Source organism: Dendroctonus ponderosae, unplaced genomic scaffold, assembly GCF_020466585.1.
Source record: "Dendroctonus ponderosae isolate FM_Combo_2020 unplaced genomic scaffold, Dpon_F_20191213v2 Dpon_F_20191213_1, whole genome shotgun sequence".
Taxonomy (NCBI): Eukaryota; Metazoa; Arthropoda; class Insecta; order Coleoptera; family Curculionidae; genus Dendroctonus; species Dendroctonus ponderosae.
Window position 1 is genome coordinate 44,082,839 of NW_026017110.1, and position 18,517 is coordinate 44,101,355.

The window sequence follows — 18,517 nt, forward strand, 5'->3', positions numbered from 1 at the left end:
GAGCAGGAGTTTATTAACCGAATACGAGAAGCTGCTCGAGACGAGTGCATAATAAGGTGATTACACAGGCACCTGTTTAGAGTTACAGACTCAAATGTATGTTTTTGTAATTTGCAAACAAATTAATAATCCGAGGTTGTTAGTTTCGAAATAGGTTCTGCCATTCAACGATTCCTCTTGAATTTACCGTTGATCCTTGTCTATCTTATTGTCACTTTCCCTATTTGTCCATGGTTACCGGAGTTTTAAATAATTACGAAGCAACAGGTATTTACGTAATATTAATTAGACAGATTACCTTGGAAAACATTGTTGCCGTTTTTCTAATATAGTTTTTTGCACATTTCTCAGTTTTTAATAACAATCATTTTTTTACAATTTTTTCTGTACTCCTAAAACGCTGCGAGACAACACCTCCAGAGGAATGACGCCAATTTTGAATCACTCTGTATTACATTTTGAGAATTTGAAAAGAAAAAAGTTAACTTGTGGACCAATTCTTCAATTGATTGTCTTCAATATTTTATATTCAGTAGCATATAAAATTTGAAGCATGCAAGTAGCCATAAGAATAAAGAAATTTCTGACGAATTCTCAGGTGGAGAACATTTCTAGATTCCTGTGCTCGCCACACATCGAAAAATATTCACCGGTTTCGGAAAAATAACCCGGAAATTGTTACAACCCCGCCACTTTTTCCAAGCTCAGTTGCAGCGAAGTTTCGCGGTACATGAGGACAGTCTCTTTCATTCCCTTCGTCATTTCTGTCAAATGGAACATTTTTTTACAAATTCTTTTCAGATGCTGCAACAATTGATTTCTCTTCCGCATGAGGTGCTAGGATGTGGTTTACACAAAAATTCAGTTCTTTTTTTGTAAATATCATTTCTCGCACCTTAGGCATAGGAGCAGCTTGACACTCAAATATTAAATATATGTTTCAGTCAAAATTTTTGTTCATTTCGACAACTTCGTGCGTGTTTTAAATAATTATTACGTGTTTAATTTCAATTTTATAAATTTGACTTTTTTATCTTGAAATTGCTGTCAAAAACATTTCTAGCTCTGCTAGAGAATCATACTGATTTGGTCAAGCGCGGTTCCAGTTCGTGAAAATTGCACCATAACGAACCAGATGAAGTCCATCCGAACATTGGAATGGTAATAAACTAACGCCATTTAAGGCGAATACCAATTCCATTTTTTAGGATTACTTAATATGGGTTGACCTTAAGCATAATAGAGCTGATAATAAACTGGCAGTATTCAGAAAAATGCCATCAAAATAAAAAGCCTGAAATTGAGAGTCATTTAGTTGAATTGCGAAGATCGCTTGACGACCCTCCAGATTAACATATCTTTGCAATATCTCGACAGACATATTCAGTTCTGAAATTGACCTTTTCAGGCAGAGCTTTTTATTTAGCTTCCCACTAGTTAAGGCTTTCTATTTTCTACAGACGATTTGAAAATTATGTTAATTGGTAAATGGAAATCGGATTGGATTAAAATCTGGACGCCAGATATGGACAATTTTAAATCCTTGGCTCGGTCGCTAAAGCGAAAACTTGGAGAAAGTTTCAAACTGTCCTTGGACTTGTTTTCATTAGCAAGTGTTCACATCATAAAATGCGAGAAAGTTTTCCATGTTACAAAGTTTTTTTCTTCGGGCCAGAGGTATTTACCATTTACAAGAATTCGCTCGGCTTAGAGTGTAATCACACAACGAAATGCGATACAAAGTTCCTCAAGTGAAAATATTTTCTGCTGCAATCGGAAACTTGGAAACTTTAATTCCTGAAAAGTTGCTGAATGCTACTCTCGAAATGGCAATATTATCCAACATTCAGACATTATCGTACAAGTTAAAAAATTCATTACCATTGTCAACGCGACACTGATTCTCTTACTTTGGTTTAAGTACATTTTTAGTTTGACTTTAATGGGTGTTTGGTATCAGTTAACTGCGTTGTTTTCAGAATTGAATTTATTTCTTGCCTCTGAAACGCAGTTTCGACTTTATTATATAGATTTGTGTGTTCTATTGCTTTTTAGTAAAACTGTCGAGTGAAAGTTTTGTTGAAGTGTAGTCAATTAAGAACCAGATATTTAAAAGTCTGCCAAGCCTGCTTGAAAGTTCAGTGGCATAACGAAATTCCAAGAGAAACAAGAGGAATTATTCAGCCGTGAAGCTATATGTGATGAAAGAAAGAACAAAACATGAAAGCAGAAGTTACGAATGAAATCGCATGCGAAAGATAGACGGATTAGACAGCATGTATTTAAAAACGACGCGTTCAGTTAGTGGGGTATATTTTTGAAATAGGCAAATCACAAATCACAATTTTTTTTTAGAACCCTATCTGCTTACAATGCTTGCATTGCTGCAAATTAAGGTTTTGCTGATTATTGCGATAATGGCGATGCTTTAGGCAAATAACCGTGTGTGAATACAAGGTGATATCTTCGTAGAATTATATGGTCACTTATGCCCACCATTCTTATTCAAATTCAAATTCAAAATTTATTCAAAAATATATATACAGGGTGATTCAAAATTGGCGTCATTCCTCTGGAGGTGTTGTCTGGCGCTGGTTATAGGAGTGCAGAAAAAATAGTAAAAAAATTTAATTGTTATTAAAACCTGAGAAATTTCCAAAAAACTATATCAGAAATACGGCAACAATGTTTTTCAAGGTAATCTGCCTAATTAACATTGCGCAAATACTTGTTGTTTCGGAATTATTAAAAACTCCGGTAACCATGAATTATACAGAGTGACAATAAGATAGACAAGGATAAACGGCAAATTCAACAAGATTCGTTGACTGCGCAACGTACTTTCGAAATGTCAACCTATTCTCATAACCTCGAATATTGGTGTTTATAAATAAACGAAACAACACCAAACATTTGAATGGTTAACTCCAAACCAGCTAGTGCCTGTGTAACCTCCTTATTATCCACTCTTATCAAGCAGCTTCTCGTTAATTAACTTCAGTTAATTAACTCCTGCTCCATTTGTATCTCCTTGTGCTGTGTGTATCGTACAAACGTGGTAGGAATGTTGCCCTTCCTCGGTATTTATTTGGTGCTTGGGAAAGTGTCAGTTATTGTGCTCTGAGTGCCCCTGGAAGGCATTGTTTCGGTTATGCCCAATACTTGTTCGTCTGTGTCTGGAGCCCGAATAATCGATTGTTGTCCACTATCTTCCTGGAACCACGCTCCTTGCCCTTTGTTCGCGTGAGTTCTTTCAGCTTCTGCTATGTTACTGTAGCATTTCCCCTGAACTAATCGCAGATCCGCAAATTCGTAAAAGGAAATTCAAAGTAAGTCACAGTTTGACTAATTATTGTTATTATTGAGAAGGGCTATCCACCTGTAACTATCTGTTACGGACAAAAAACGTCATTGCCGCTGTGACTATTCATCCAAAAATTGTAGAAGAGTACTTTTTTGATATCAAAAATTTTCGTAATTTGATGCAAATATCGTAAATTTTTCTTTTTGTAGGCTTAAGTATTCCAATATGCTGCCAATTAAACATGGAACAATTTCTAAATAATGATTAATAACAAAGTTGAAATTCGATCTTATTCGATCAATATTTTTCTCGTACTCCCCAAGTGACTCTCTATCACCCCTTAAAAGCAATGAGACCAATTTTGAATCACCCTGTATGTTAACAGAAAATTATTTGTCAATTTACATTTCATATAATGTAAAAAATATTTTTAGAGTACCTAGATACCTTGTACCTGTATGTACTCTTGAGGTTGCAATTTTTTTACATCAGTAACAATATTTTTATTTTCCGTCCTGGTTTAACAGAAATCCACATAGCATACATGTATATTCTTACCTAAAACTAACAACTCAAAACATTTTTCCGAGAACTCAACTATTGAGAAAGTATCTGAACAAATGTATTCCTGTGTATAGTAATATATTCTCTGTATTTTTTATTAAACAAATTGAAGTTATTTATTGACCTTATTATACTTGGCAATAAATTATACAATTTTGGGGCTACATAATTAAGAAACCTAAGATGAATTGTTCGATTATTTTTTACAGGTAGAGCAAGAAAGTTGCTAGATGTTTGTCTTGGGTTGTGGTTATGTTTTATATATGTTTGAGTATTTTTGTTCTTATGGATTTCTTTGTTATACAATTCTCTAGTAGGATATAGTTTGTCCTCTGTAAATTATTCTTAAAATATCATTTTGAATCACCTTTAATGGTCTTAAATTAGATTCATAAGCTCCACCCCATATTATAAGGTCATATCTAAGTAATGATTCTACTAACGATTTGTACACTTCTATGAGTAGTTTTCTGTCCAAAAAATCTCGAAGAACACAGAACTTATGAATGAGTCCTCGAACTTTGCCTGTCAAATAGTCTACATGTACTGTCCACTTCAAATTTTGGTCCACTATGATTCCCAGATATTTTACCTTTGACGCAGCTTTAATGTCAAGGTCTGGATTTATTTGGCTAACCAGGCTAAAATGTGGCCTATTAGCCTTTGTTATACTGAAAGGAATAAAATGTGTTTTTGTGACATTTAATGATAATTTATGTAAATCTAGCCATTGTTTTACCACATCTATCCCACCTATTGCCTTCCTTCTGACCTCATCCCACGAAACCCCCGAAAAGATCAATGCTGTGTCATCAGCATAGGATATCATTTTGCCATTCATATGTAACCCCAATAAACAATTAATATACGTTATAACCAAAATGGGCCCCAAAATTGTTCCCTGTGGAATACCCATCTTAATGTTTAGTCAAGAACTTATTTGGTTATTGACACATTGTTTTCTGTTACTTAAATAACTCTGAAAAGTCTCGATTCTATCTAATCTCGATTATAGAAGAGTAGCCACAGCAGAAACGAGAATTCAGTCATTAGATGTTTGGTCAGAAGTCATAAGAATAGTTAACTATAGTCTACGGTAAGGTTCGGTCACTCAACAGCTTAAATTTAAAGATAGTCAGTCTACGGTTAGGTTCGGTCACAATTAAAATCCATATTAAAAATCTCGATTCTATCTAATATCGATTATAAAAAAGCAGCCACAGCAGAAACGAGAATTCAGTCATTAGATGTTTGGTCAGAAGTCATAAGAATAGTTAACTATAGTCTACGGTAAGGTTCGGTCACTCAACAGCTTAAATTTAAAGATAGTCAGTCTACAGTTAGGTTCGGTCACAATTAAAATCCATATTAAAAAGTTTATTAATTTTGAAATAAAAGTGTTTTTAAGAATGCAAGTTTCAAATTAATCAATAAAATTGTAGTTATTTAGGAAATGTGGCAAAAAACCGGGTTGGTTTAAAACTAGTTCATTAAACACCTAACACTACTGCTGGGAATGTTACCTGTAATTTGCGCACTTCGGTTATTTGTAGAAGAAAGCTTCCATCGGTGAATGTGTGAGTTATCATAAAAACATAAATTATAGCATTTTGCAATTCATATATTGTTATTAATTAAACTTTCCATAAGAACGAGTTTAATGAGCCTCTATTTATATTTCCTGGAAGTTACATTTATTTGGAAATATGGGCTTACTAAAATTGCAATTGTAACTGATGTGCCCGACTGCAGAGCGGGTAAAATTATTCATGCTGAATGTGCGCCCCTTAAATTTACTTCTTTTAAATGCCAATGCGTTTCTTCTTTCGGTTCAGCATTTTTCAGTAAATAGAGTAAAGAGAACGGCAGAATGTCTATGGCGGAATTTTGTTGGAAATCTGCTTTCAGTTATGGACCTCAAGAAGCTGTTTTTGTATTTTCTTTAGTTTCGTCGGATTTTTTTGTTTTTTCATATTTCCGTTAGATGTTGTTCATTATCATGCAAAATTATTTAAGATAATGCTGAACTCTATCGATTACATAACCGGCTTTTCGTTTTAAGAATTCAATGTGTTCAGGGTGAAAAATATATCAATCCTAATCTTAATATTCAGGCCAACTCAATTTGGATTTACACAGGATCTAAAGCATGAGAGCGCGATTTGTTCTTGCTGAAATAGGTCATAAAGAACTTGACTTTTCGACTTGAGTCGAACTTTTCAAGATGCAAGCGTATAATTTTTTGCATCATTATTTCTGTTGAGTTAAAAGCATTGCGCTGGTAAAAATCGATCCTCTTGTTGCATTGATCGGCCACAATGTGCATTATTTCGTTTGCATTATTATTTCATTCGGACCAACTGTTATCTGCGGTTGTGTGCAGAGCTATGCTTCATTACTATTAGACAGAGTAACGTATCTGTATGCTTTTGAAATTAAATTTTAAATTGATAGTCTCATTTGTGCATACGGCTACAATTCTATTTCCGCGGTTATATCTGGGAAAATTGAACTTTTTATTTAAGAGCATCTACACGTTTGCAATGAAAACTTCTAGAAATATTGTTTAAATATCTTCAGTTGAAATTATTTATTATTTGCTCTACAGTAGCTTTTACTGTTGGATTCCCTCAAATCACTGTCTCCCGACTTCATTTAGTATGCAATTAGTCGAATAGAAGGTCTCAATCTTGTAGTTTCACTACCATCCCCAAACTTAATTAGACCCTTCCGCGAATACGACACGTTTCATGGTTTGAAACGCAATGATATGGTTTATTTAGGATGTGTTAATGGAAGATAATTGTCAATTATACATCACTGCGCGGCGCGATATAACGTCCTTTTTGGGAAGAAATTCCTTAATCTTTGGTCAACTTTTGAGATGTTGGCTATTGAAATCTTTAAAGTTCCTCAACATCTTAGGTCATAATCCTGTTGATTAAATCCGCTCGTCGCCTATACATGTATGTATTCTAGACGGGGATCATGCAAAATTCAGCCGCTTTGCACGCAATAACACGCCTTGTTACAGGTTCTAATATATTATTCAATATTTCTCACTGTGGCTCATTCGTAAACTCCTGGGAACAGCACAATTACGTCGAGATTTGATTAAAACCAGCTCACATAGAGTCTCTGGTTAAATTTAACGGGCAGCGGGGACGACTCGTAAAATGACAACTTCCAGCCGGATCACAATTTAAATTAAAACACTTCAATCAGATTTTTAGCTGAGGTAGAAGGCTCTATTTAGTTCCTCTCACTGTTGGGTCTTATTTAAGTGTCACATCCCGTTGGTCTTTCTAGCGTGGTTTCGAACTTAAATTGTAACTGTCTGATGTCTTTGAGATATTACTGTGCAGCTGCAGGGTATTGTTTCGGGCTTTAATAAAAGCCCAAAAGCCGATTCTTTCATCTGACACACTTTCTTACCTTGTGCATGAAAATTTTCCAATTCTGGGTAAAAGCTTACATTCACATTTACATTGTTCAAATAACAGACAGCATTTGCTTCTTTTTGAAAATTAGATTGAATTTATCTGACTTCCCGAAGATCTATTTGGTTGGAAGCACCAAAGCACTTGGACATGGAGTGATTTTTCCATGTTATTTCTAAGGGTAACAATTGACAAATTAAAGTCTTTCTCTAATAGAGAAAGAAATAGAATATTCTAAATCGAGGAATTCTCAAAATATTATTACTGGGGCTGAAGATTATTGGTCATTTCCTGATGAGATACTAAATATTTATTATCAGCTAAAACGATTATTATCCAGCTATAAATTTCGACCACACATTCGTAAATGCGGAAGGTCACAGTCCAAATTACAAGAAAGTTTACAGATAAAGGACAGCTAACCACTTTTCCCAGACCTGGTAGGCTACAGATTAACGAGGATAAAGCAGGCAATACATTTATACTTTTTTTGCTTGGGTCACTAATTAAACAGCAACAAATTCATCAAATTTTCATAAAAGTTCTTACAAAAAAACTAAAATGCCAGACTTTTGTTCAAGGGTGGGCACAGGGCAATTCTAAAAACGAAATGACAGATACGACTTTTGCAAAAAAAATTATCTGCCGTAATGAAACTTTGAGAACACAAAATATCACGTAATATTTTGTGTACATCGTATTTTGAAGTATAAGTAAGATTATTAATTAACTAATTGATTTATATTTTATTTTAGTAGGTCACTTAATTTTCTATAATTTTTTTAGAATGATCGTGACGTCATAGCGCTAGTCGTTCGATCGAAAAGCAATACGGGAATACGTCTTGTCGTTGAATTGTCTGGGTGTTTGTTTAGCATTCGTGCTCTGCTTTATTAATAGTGGAAGCAACACAAAAACAATTTTACAAATGCTGTATGGTGCCACTGTGTCATAGTACAACTTTTAAAACGCCAGATAAGCTTTTTATTTGTGTACCACGAGATAAAAGCTGCATTTAAAATGATTATAGGTATACAGAAGAGCCCACAAAGATATTTCTGAGAATACTCCTGCCCATGTATGTGAAGATCATATTTAATGCATCATAGTATTAGTAAATAATGACATCAAAAATAGTTAATTGCTATACTAGACGATAAAAAGGTACAAGTATCTGCGAATAATAAATCTTCTTTTATCGTCGTGTATTTACGTTAAATACCTACTATTTTTGTCATCGAATAAGAATATTATGTAGCTTTAATATTATTTACTTATTTTAGCTGGAAGAATTTTAGCTGGATACCTATCTTATGGATAAGTTAATGGGAGGTCTGAAAAAAATTAAGGCAATGTACTTGTAACTTGCACCAATCTTACTGCAGAATCTCCATCTCCGATCCGAAACTAACGTTTTTTTACTTAGTACATATTTACGTACTTAACATTGTTATTTTTAGTAACTAAGGATATATCTAATCATTACCGCTTTACTTTGCATCAATGCCAAATCACTTTTAATGAGGTAATTTAGTTTTTACTAGCATGAAAATAATACTTTTTTATTTTTTGTCGAATCACTTATATTTTGATCAATAAGTACTGTTTGAATTTTGAAAATGCGAGCTATTAAAACCCCAATCTAACATTTTATCGATTTATATAAGTAACACTATTGACTATTTTGGCTATAAATCTACCTGTTAACTTTAACACCGCGAACTTCAACAAGAGTAAAACTTTCGGTGTTTTTAATGTAAGATGCCACCATAAACATATCCACTAGTGGTAAAATGTCAGATTGTCCTTTTACAAAACTTGCGTCAGTCATTTTGAAAAAATTTCGATTTCTTCTAAAACATTATGGAAACGTTCTAACAATAATATCAAGACTGAGGTTGCATATTTACATGCTATTGCATTTTGCATTTGCTTTGTACATGCGGCGGTTGCATTGTCTCCGCACTGCAACCGCCGCGGCCGACGAGCCACTTGACGTCACAACTGGTCCCAGCCAATACGGCGCGTTACAAGAATGACTTGAATTATACACTTCTTAATTGCTTATATTAATTACATTGAAATAAAAAATGAGTTTTTGGGTCAACTGTGGCGTTTTTAAAAGTATTAAGTTACGTTTGCCAGTAATATTTTTGAAATTTAGTTTTTGTGCAAGTTCCCAATTAAACTACCTTTTATGTTCGGCTTGAAACCAGTCAAAGACTAAGGGTAAATCGTATATTTCTTTAAGGTTTTCCCCAATATATTTTATTCTTTTTTTAATTAATTAAGTTAATAGAATTAGGCCCATTTCTTTTATAATCTCGTCTGAGACCAACCCAATTGTATTTATGAAAACGAATGCCATTCTAGTTCTAACGGTGGTGCATTTATAAAGCAAAAAATAGGTTGTTTCGGATAAAAAAAACTTGGTAAAACAAACTTAACCAGTGTTCGTGTTCTAAATGTGCTGCGCTGAGCGAAACAGCCCTGAAGATGTAAAACACTGGTGCTTGCAAAACGTCTGAAATAATTTTTGTTCAGCGGAGCAATAAAGGCATAAAAAACCACCAGTTTCCCGTGATAGCAGCAGAAACCAAATCCTTTTCATAAATTGAACCAGTGCTTTCTTTGAATATTGAGATTCTCGTTTGCTGCCACCCCTTTCTGAGATAATGTTTGCTCAAGTGAAAATCGGAAAAGTCGACTGCAAAGGTAAGTAGAGTCATATCTGAGGTCAAAAGCTCAGATATAAGCTCAGACGAGCGATAGGATCAGCAATATCAGCCATAGGAAAATCCATGGCTTTATAGCATATGTTACATCTCTGGTAACCGCGAAAGTGTTTCGTTTACAGAATCATTTTATGAGAGTAAAAAATATCCAAAAAGTATTCCAAATCAACAAGCCTGGTATCAGATTCCACCTTATCGAACTACTTAAAATTTATCGGTGTATTAAATTCTCGCCACGCTTGAAATCCCATTATCAACGCTATTCAAATTCTGGAACATACTTTAGCTCATATTTGCGAAAAGGAAGTTAAATGCTTCTTTTCTCAATTATGTTTTCGTCCAAACCAATTTATCTGTGTGGTCGTACACTGAACCAAATGCTTGCAAATTCCAACGTTCAAACTTGCAAAGTTTTCAAGTGTACGTCTTCAATTCATTACAGCTGAAGCAAACCAAATAAGTTAAAAAGGCCAATTTTCCATCTAAAATATGAATACATGAAGGCCCGTAAATGGGGTTAAGCTGCAAAGTTCCCATCTCGTTAACGAGTTGGAGTTGTAATGATATCGACGTTGAGATATGATACAGGCTTGTGGAATTCGCGTGTGGCAGTTGTTTAAAGTGCTTTAGGTATGCTCTTTAATTTAACTTATAATTTGTCATGGTTAGTTTTGACTCCAGCTTGTCAGAATGATCAATATTTGCTTACTAGTGGTTTTTTGCTCGTCACTTTCATAGCTTTTGGCCATTTTCAGGAACCTACTCACACAACCTCATTTATATACTTTATCGTAATTCAACAAACTAGATAAATAGTTACAAATAACAACAAATTTGCATGTTTGTGAATAAACCATCCAGTTTTGTGTGCCAACCTAAACAAACAGCAACGATAAAGTTGAAACGTTTTCCATTCAAACTGGGCAATTTAGAGTTTTGTTACGCCTATTTGAAAATCCAGTTGACCGGTTTGCTCGGAGCGGCGTATAATTAGTTTACATCCATATTCACATTTAACTTAAATTTCTATGATAGCTAGAAATGGTCAGTGAGCGGGTGTTTATTTACAAACAACTTTTAATGATACTCTTTCAAATGAAGCTGTTAGAGATTGCGGTTTCGAAACAGAACAGACGAAACAGAATTTGTGGCTAAAACTGGAAAGTACTTTAAAGATACGTTCCAATGTGGAAAAACCGTTTATATAGGGCAAAACATTTTCATGCGTAAGCATCCCACACATTTCCTTTATTGCACTTTAAGTGAGGAGGAAAAAATCCATTCTAATGGCTTCCAGCATAAATTAAGTTTTCAATCTCAAATTTGTTCCAAGAAAACTTCCCTAGTTGGGCCCCTTTCAACCATTTTGGCAAATAGTGTTTTCAGCTCTGATTAAACTGTTTCCTCTAGTTTCCTATCACTTACATTTTGATCAATAGGTCCTATTTGAATTTTGAAAATTAGAGCCAGTAAAACCCCAATTTAGGATTCTATCGATTTATATAAGTGAAACTATCGACTATTTTGTCTATAAATCTACCTGTTAGCTTTAACACCGCGAACGTCAGCAAGAGTAAAACTTTCCGTGTTTTTAATGTAAGATGCCACCATAAACATATCCACGAGTGGTAAAATATCAGATTGTCCTTTTACAAAACCTGCGTGAGTAAATTTGAATGCTCGTTTTCTCCTAATGCACTATATAAACCTTTTAACATCAATATCAAGACTGAGGTTGCATATTTACATGCTCCGCATTGCAACCGCCGCGGCCGACGAGCCGCTTGACGTCACAACTGATCCCAGCCGATGACGGGGCGTTTCAAGAATGATTTCAATTATACAGTTTTCAATTGCTTATATTAATTACATAGAAATAAAAAAATAGTTTTTTGGTCAACTGGTGTTTTTAATAGTATTAAGTTACGTTTGCGAGTAATATTTTTCAAATTTAAATTTTGTGCAAGTTCCCCTTTGTTAGCAGCAGGGCCGGATTAACCTGTAGTAGGGCGACGATTTCTTCCTTTTTATTCGTGCAAACAATTTATAAATTAATTTGTGTGACCTTTTAACGTGTGAAGGAATCGATTGAGTTCAAAAACCACGCACGTGGGGGTTGATTTTTTGAAAAATTTTCTCGAAACGTCTTATATTTTACATATTTTTCAGCTCACGGGCGGGAGGAATGCATCGAACGCATGGAAAAACATGCCAAAAGATTCAGATCCGAAATAATACACATTTTCGGCACATCATAAGCGTTGTTTTGAGCGCTCACGATTTTTAACCGACTATTCCTTTCTTATTGTTCACCAAAACACTATATAAATGTATATTTGTGACCTTCTTACTTCGAAAGGAATCGATTGAGCTCAAAAAACACGCATGTGCAGTTTTTATTTTTGGCCTAGATTTTTTCGGTCGATTTTTTGAAAAAAATGGAAATTTTCTCAAAATGTCTTAAATTTTGCAATTAACGCTGAGAATTTTTGCACTCCATACTTCTAAGATATCACCATCTAACTGATTATCCTGGTATGACAGTTGAATGTGACTCCTCGTAAGAGAAAAACAAGATAATATAACAGTTAGTGCCACTGGTTTGACATTAATATGTCCTTCTTGTTTAAAGAAGTCTTAACATATTCTGTTTTACCGACTGCAATGGTAGCTTTGATGGCGACAATTCCCATTATCCTCCATGTTACCAACACTGTCATTGGAACCAGGGCCGGATTATCCTGTGGTAGGGCCCGGGGCTACGATTCATGTAGGGACATTTTTTGATTTTATACTTGATCTTACCGAGGCCCCCGACATCGTGAGGCCCGGGGCTATAGCCGGCTTCGCGATGTCTGGGGCTATAGCCCCCGTAGCCCCCTTAGCTCCAGCGCTGCTTAGCAGCTTGAACAATCAGCAAATAAACAATTCAAGCGTAAATCATCCTAAGATGTTTAATCAGGTTTCCGAACTAAACTAATCTTTAATTAATCAGATTTATATGTGGCAAAGTAGATCTTGTGTGGTATTATCCAAAATCCTTAAAGAGGGAGCGATTTTATTTTGCTCTGATTTAATTAATCGCAAGGATATACAAAGACCTTGGCAAAGGACTTCATTCAGTTCGAAGACCCTTTTAATTGGTTTAAATAATTTGTTGTGTACAGAATGGAAACGGGATTCTAGTTATCTAGGATGAATCCCACAGGTACGATATTGTTCGAATTTTTGAAAGTGGTTAAATTAAGAAAAGACAGTGTGTGCAGTTAGATGGTTTTTGTGGTTGGTTTTTAATGTAATTTTCAATACTTTAAACGAACAATAATGTCAAACATTTTGTAAAGTTTAGATTCCAAGAAGTCGGTAAATTATTTCAGTAAAATAAAAGTCCCAAATTCATTGTGCACTTCTTTGTTTCTGTCAAAGTGATTTGTTGGAAAAAGTGGAAGGTGCAAAATAAACAGGAACATTTTTTAATTGACGTCGAAATATTGAGCAATACCACTGCGATTGAACACTTTTGTGCTTGTGCGTAGGTTCGTGCATTGCATTTCAGACATCTTTCTTATTAGATGTGCAAAAACTAAATTGTAACACATTCAATTAATCTCAGGACATTTCAAACGAAAAAGAGCCTTCAATATCGAGTTATAGAGAGTCCCTTACTGATAAAAGTTATAAAGTATTTGTCTAAAGATTACAACAATCCCATCTCGAATATCTTCCACTTTCCAAAGTTTCCCAACGTTTGATGAAAGATTACTCTCCAGTTAGAGATTACTAGAATTTTAGACTAGCACAATGTGAAACTGTTGGGAATTATCAAGGAACATTCCAATTAAAGCGGCATGAAATAGTGAATCACTGTAAAACATTTACGTGAGTCCTTCGCTCGATAACTCACCAAGAATTGATTCCAATTTGCTTTAGATTTATTTGCAAATAATTAGGTGCACTGGATTTGGAAAATCCTATACACCTAGCTGTCTCCCTTAGATAAAATCAGCATAAAAATCAAATAAATCCGGCCAGTAACAATTCGAGTGTTGGGCTACAAGCACAAAAGGCTCTGCGATGTATTTCCCGTATTTCCGCGTAAATGTACACATAATAGCAGAGTTGTCAGAATGGGAAATATTAAGAGAAATGAAAAGCAGAAAGTTTCGGGGTGAAAATTCAATTTCTAAATTGAAGACGCGACGAAAAGCTCTCCGTTCATATTTTATGTGTATACATGAAACAGGCGTATTTTCTATTGGTATGCTTTTACGCCTTTAGAAACGCATCGTTGGAGATGGGGATGAGAATTGGAATGTTGGTTAATGGTAAATGATTTCGGGTCGAACCAACCATATTCTAATGTAAGTTTATAGCATGGGAGATTTTGTAAAATCGAAAGGCGGCTATTAAGGAGAACAGGTAAAGGAAACCGTGCTCGATCTCTCGAAAACTAAGCAGTTTCAGCCCTTGCAAAAGTTAGAAAAAAAAAATGAATTAATGTATTCCAGGCACTTTGCGGAGCTAAAGAATTTGCCTCGTGGGAATTTCGTATTAGATGCCATCCCAACTATTTATGGTATATGAAGCTAAAGCAAATTGCTTCGGAAAATGCAACGATGTATAAGCAATTTAGCAGCATTAATTACATTTCATATGGTAGTTTTCCGATATTTAAGCTTGCTTTTTCCATCGCGGGATGCATTTAATTTATTTTCTGCTTATTGGGGGACTAACAGCCGGAAGACCAGCAATCAAGTTCCACGTTAAATCCGCATTTTCCAAGCCGAGAAATTAAATATTTAGACAAACAAACGATGTTTATATTAGAAACTCGAGCAACAGAAACTATCCCGAGGAGGTTTTCGAGACAGACCAATACAAACAGAAACAGGATTTCAGCGTTTATTGGGGACTTGAAGCATTTTCTTTGGAAATTGATTTCCTGATGGCAAACATATTTCCGAAAACTCGATTTGGCTCCAAAGCGAAGAATGGAATACTGGTAACTGCTTTATGTCTGATTTTTATATTGTGTTACATTAGCCAAGTTTGCCATTAAATGTACGTACCAGCGACTGGAGTTTTTCCAATTATTTGCCCTACTTTAAGAGAAAAGTGAATGTTCATTTACGGTTAATTTTTTATGCTAACCGGTTGTGTCGATATGTACCCTGCAGAGAATCAAAATCCTTCTTTATTTTCGGGTCGAACTATAATAATAACCATAATTTCTAAGCATCTCCGGTTCCTTTTTATCCCTGTCGCCTATTTCCAGAAATGAGAAAACAGTGCCAATAGTCAGGACCGCAGGATAGAGAACGGCAACGGCTTTTCCATTTTTGCGATGACCTTAATCCTTTGAGCTACTGCGGCTCAGATAGCAAAAAAACTATCCTTGACGATGGAGTTCCCGATTTAATTTTGATTTATTTGTTGTTGCCAAACTGTCAGTACAATTTTTACCGATTTAAAGCATTCTCGGCAAGTTGAAAGTCTGTGTGGATAATTGTAACGTTACTCAGATAAATTATGCAAAACTTTGTAACTATGTGCATTTAGTTTTCTAAGCAAATTTTAATTTAGGGAAGGAGTGTGCAGCGAGCGCTGTTTAAAGTAAAACTCTATTCAATGAAAATGGGTTATCAAAGGCTATATGTATAGGGCAGAAGTTTAACTTTTGCTGAGAACGTAAATGTATCTGAAAAAATTGTGATTATTTTCCAGATGGGAGAAATTTTGAAACTAAAATAAAAAAGCTTTGAAGACACAAGGCGCTTTTAATTAAAACAAATTGTGTAGTATTTTAAACTTTTGAACATGCTTTGTGAACATTTAGTGCTTGAGCTAAACCCTCCCTACACAAGCAAAATTAGTGGAGCAATTTTTCGTGATTAATATGATATTGCGCCTGATTCTCATTCCTATACTGGACTGTGTAGACACCCAACTAAAAATAATTTTGGCTATTTGCCTATCTTCGTCAAAGTCAGAATGGTGAAATTTTGAGCGTATATTTGCTCTATTTTAGTAGAGTAATTAACTTATTTGGCTGATTTACATTACTCTTGCATTAAAAAATCGCATTTTAAACAGTGCTCATTACGGTAAGCAATGATTGTAAAAATATACAAACTTTTTTCTAGTTGGTAAAATGAAACGAACTTCGAACGAACTATACCATCAGAGGACAGTTTTTTATAAAACTGCCAATGACAATTTGGAAAGCAACAGTGCCGAAATATCATAAAATTTATTATACAAGACTTTATTTTTATCTATCTTTAAAATTTGTCATACAAGACACGGAACTCAATCATTTGTAATAACTTGACTAACAATAACTTGGCTGATCTCTATTTACACTTCTAAGTTGGGCGGTCTTGTAATCACCCAAAATCCAAAAAATTCTTATTAAAAAAAAATACAACTTTCTAAAGAATCTGCTAATCGATTTTCAACTTGAGCGCAAACCTGAAGAACGTAAACTCAATTGAAAAGACTAAAGCGGCGATATTTGCCCTTTGTGAACTTTTTACGCATAAGTAAAGCTGTTTCGCGAAGGTTGTCCTTAAAAAAATGGCCGAAAAGACGATCTACTGAGTACAGCAATTTATACTTAGCGAGAATCATTACGCTTTGACCACTATTAAAAGAAACCCCAACCTTTTCATTATCACCACATATAAACGTTTGAAGTAGAGGTTTCTACAAACTGGTGTTTCAGGTTTCATTGATTTTGGCACACTCACATCATTTTTCTAATTTAGTATTAATATCTACATTATTGTTGACTTCATTATTGTAATATTTGTAATTACTCAATTGTTTTAAAATAAACTTGTCCTAAATGTTTTCTTCAGGTTTTTACATAACTTTCTAACTACTTAACTTTTACATAATTGATTTTTTTCTCTCTTAGGAACCTCTTCTATCAACCTAACTGGGCTATAAAGGTCAGCTTTGAGCAGCCTAATTCCTGATCCTTCTGAGTATCCTTCGAGTAGCCTAATTTTAAACATACTTGCGAGGCTAAAAACTAGATCTGGGTTTCCTGGCTAAGCCTTTAGCGTACGCGTTTTGGTTGCTTTTCCAGCTTTTATTTGTTTGGCGAATGTATTTGAATGCACCGATGTTCTCCGGCTGTATTCAATGAACAGCCCTGATTGCATAAAAATGTTGTAATTTGTTCTCAGCAACAGAAGATTTAAAAATTGTCAGCTACTAGAAAAATTAATTTTGGTTGTTTGGAGAACCATGTTTTTTGACGCCTCAGATCGAACCTTTGGACGGTGACTGCGGATACAACCCATCCAGAAAGAACAGTTTTTGCTTGCCTGAAACGCAGAGCAAGTAAGTCGAAAGAATCTGGACTGTCCGAACTAAAATTTCCTTCAAAGACCCTCTAAATTCCAGATATCAAAAATGAAGTCATAAGTACGTCTCCTTTGTTATAGGGATATGCAATTTGGTTCTAGAAACATTATGTAAAAATAGCATATTTATACGCTTTAAAAAATAGGCTCTTTTTATTCGGTAAGCCCAGAAAGAAATGCTACTTGACAATATTTTTCATTCTTGCATCAAAAGAGAGTTTGGCAAAACAAACAATGCTCACCTAAACGGTATCAAACCTTTCGAAACACTTTCGAATTCCGCCTGTTCCGCTCTTACTTCTGTAAAGTACAATCATAGTTTTTTTATGGCTCTGTGACGGGCGAGCGACGCATGTCCAGGCCAAATCCTTTCGCCCGATCAGCCTAACATCCTTATTACTCAAAACACTAGAAAAGCTGATCGACAGACACATCAGGGAAGAGGTTCTTACTAGAAGTCCTCTACACCACAAGCAATGTGCCTACCAAATGGGAAAATCCTGCGAATCTGCTATCCACGAGTTGGTGCAGAGGACACAAACTTCATTATAGCGTAAATATATTGCTCTGGCGGCTTTTCTGGACATAGAGGGAGCCCTTGACAATACCTCTTTTCAGTCAATCGTCAGAGCGGTGAAAAATCGTGGAGTGGAGCCTATAATATGTAAATGGATCCAAAACATGCTGAGTTGCAGAACGGTTACTGTCGCACTCAATAAAGTCAGCATGGAAGCAAGGGTATCCGGCGGGTGTCGCAGGGAGGAGTTTTGTCGCCTTTGCTGTGGAGCCTGGTGGTGGACCGGCTCCTGTCGTCTCTTGAGGGAAAAGGTTTCTACGCACTGGGATATGCGGATGATATCTCCATTGTTGTACAGGGAAAGTTTGGAGACACTGTATCATCATTGATGTAGCAGGCGCTAAACATCACCGAACAATGCTGTAACACGGAAGGGCTGAAAATTAGCCCATCCAAGACATCTATAATCGCTTTCACAACGAAGAGAGATCTTAGAGCCCTAAGACAAATGTCTATATATGGGAACAATATACACATGTCTGACACTGTCAAATATCTTGGGGTAACCCTGGATAAGAAGCTGT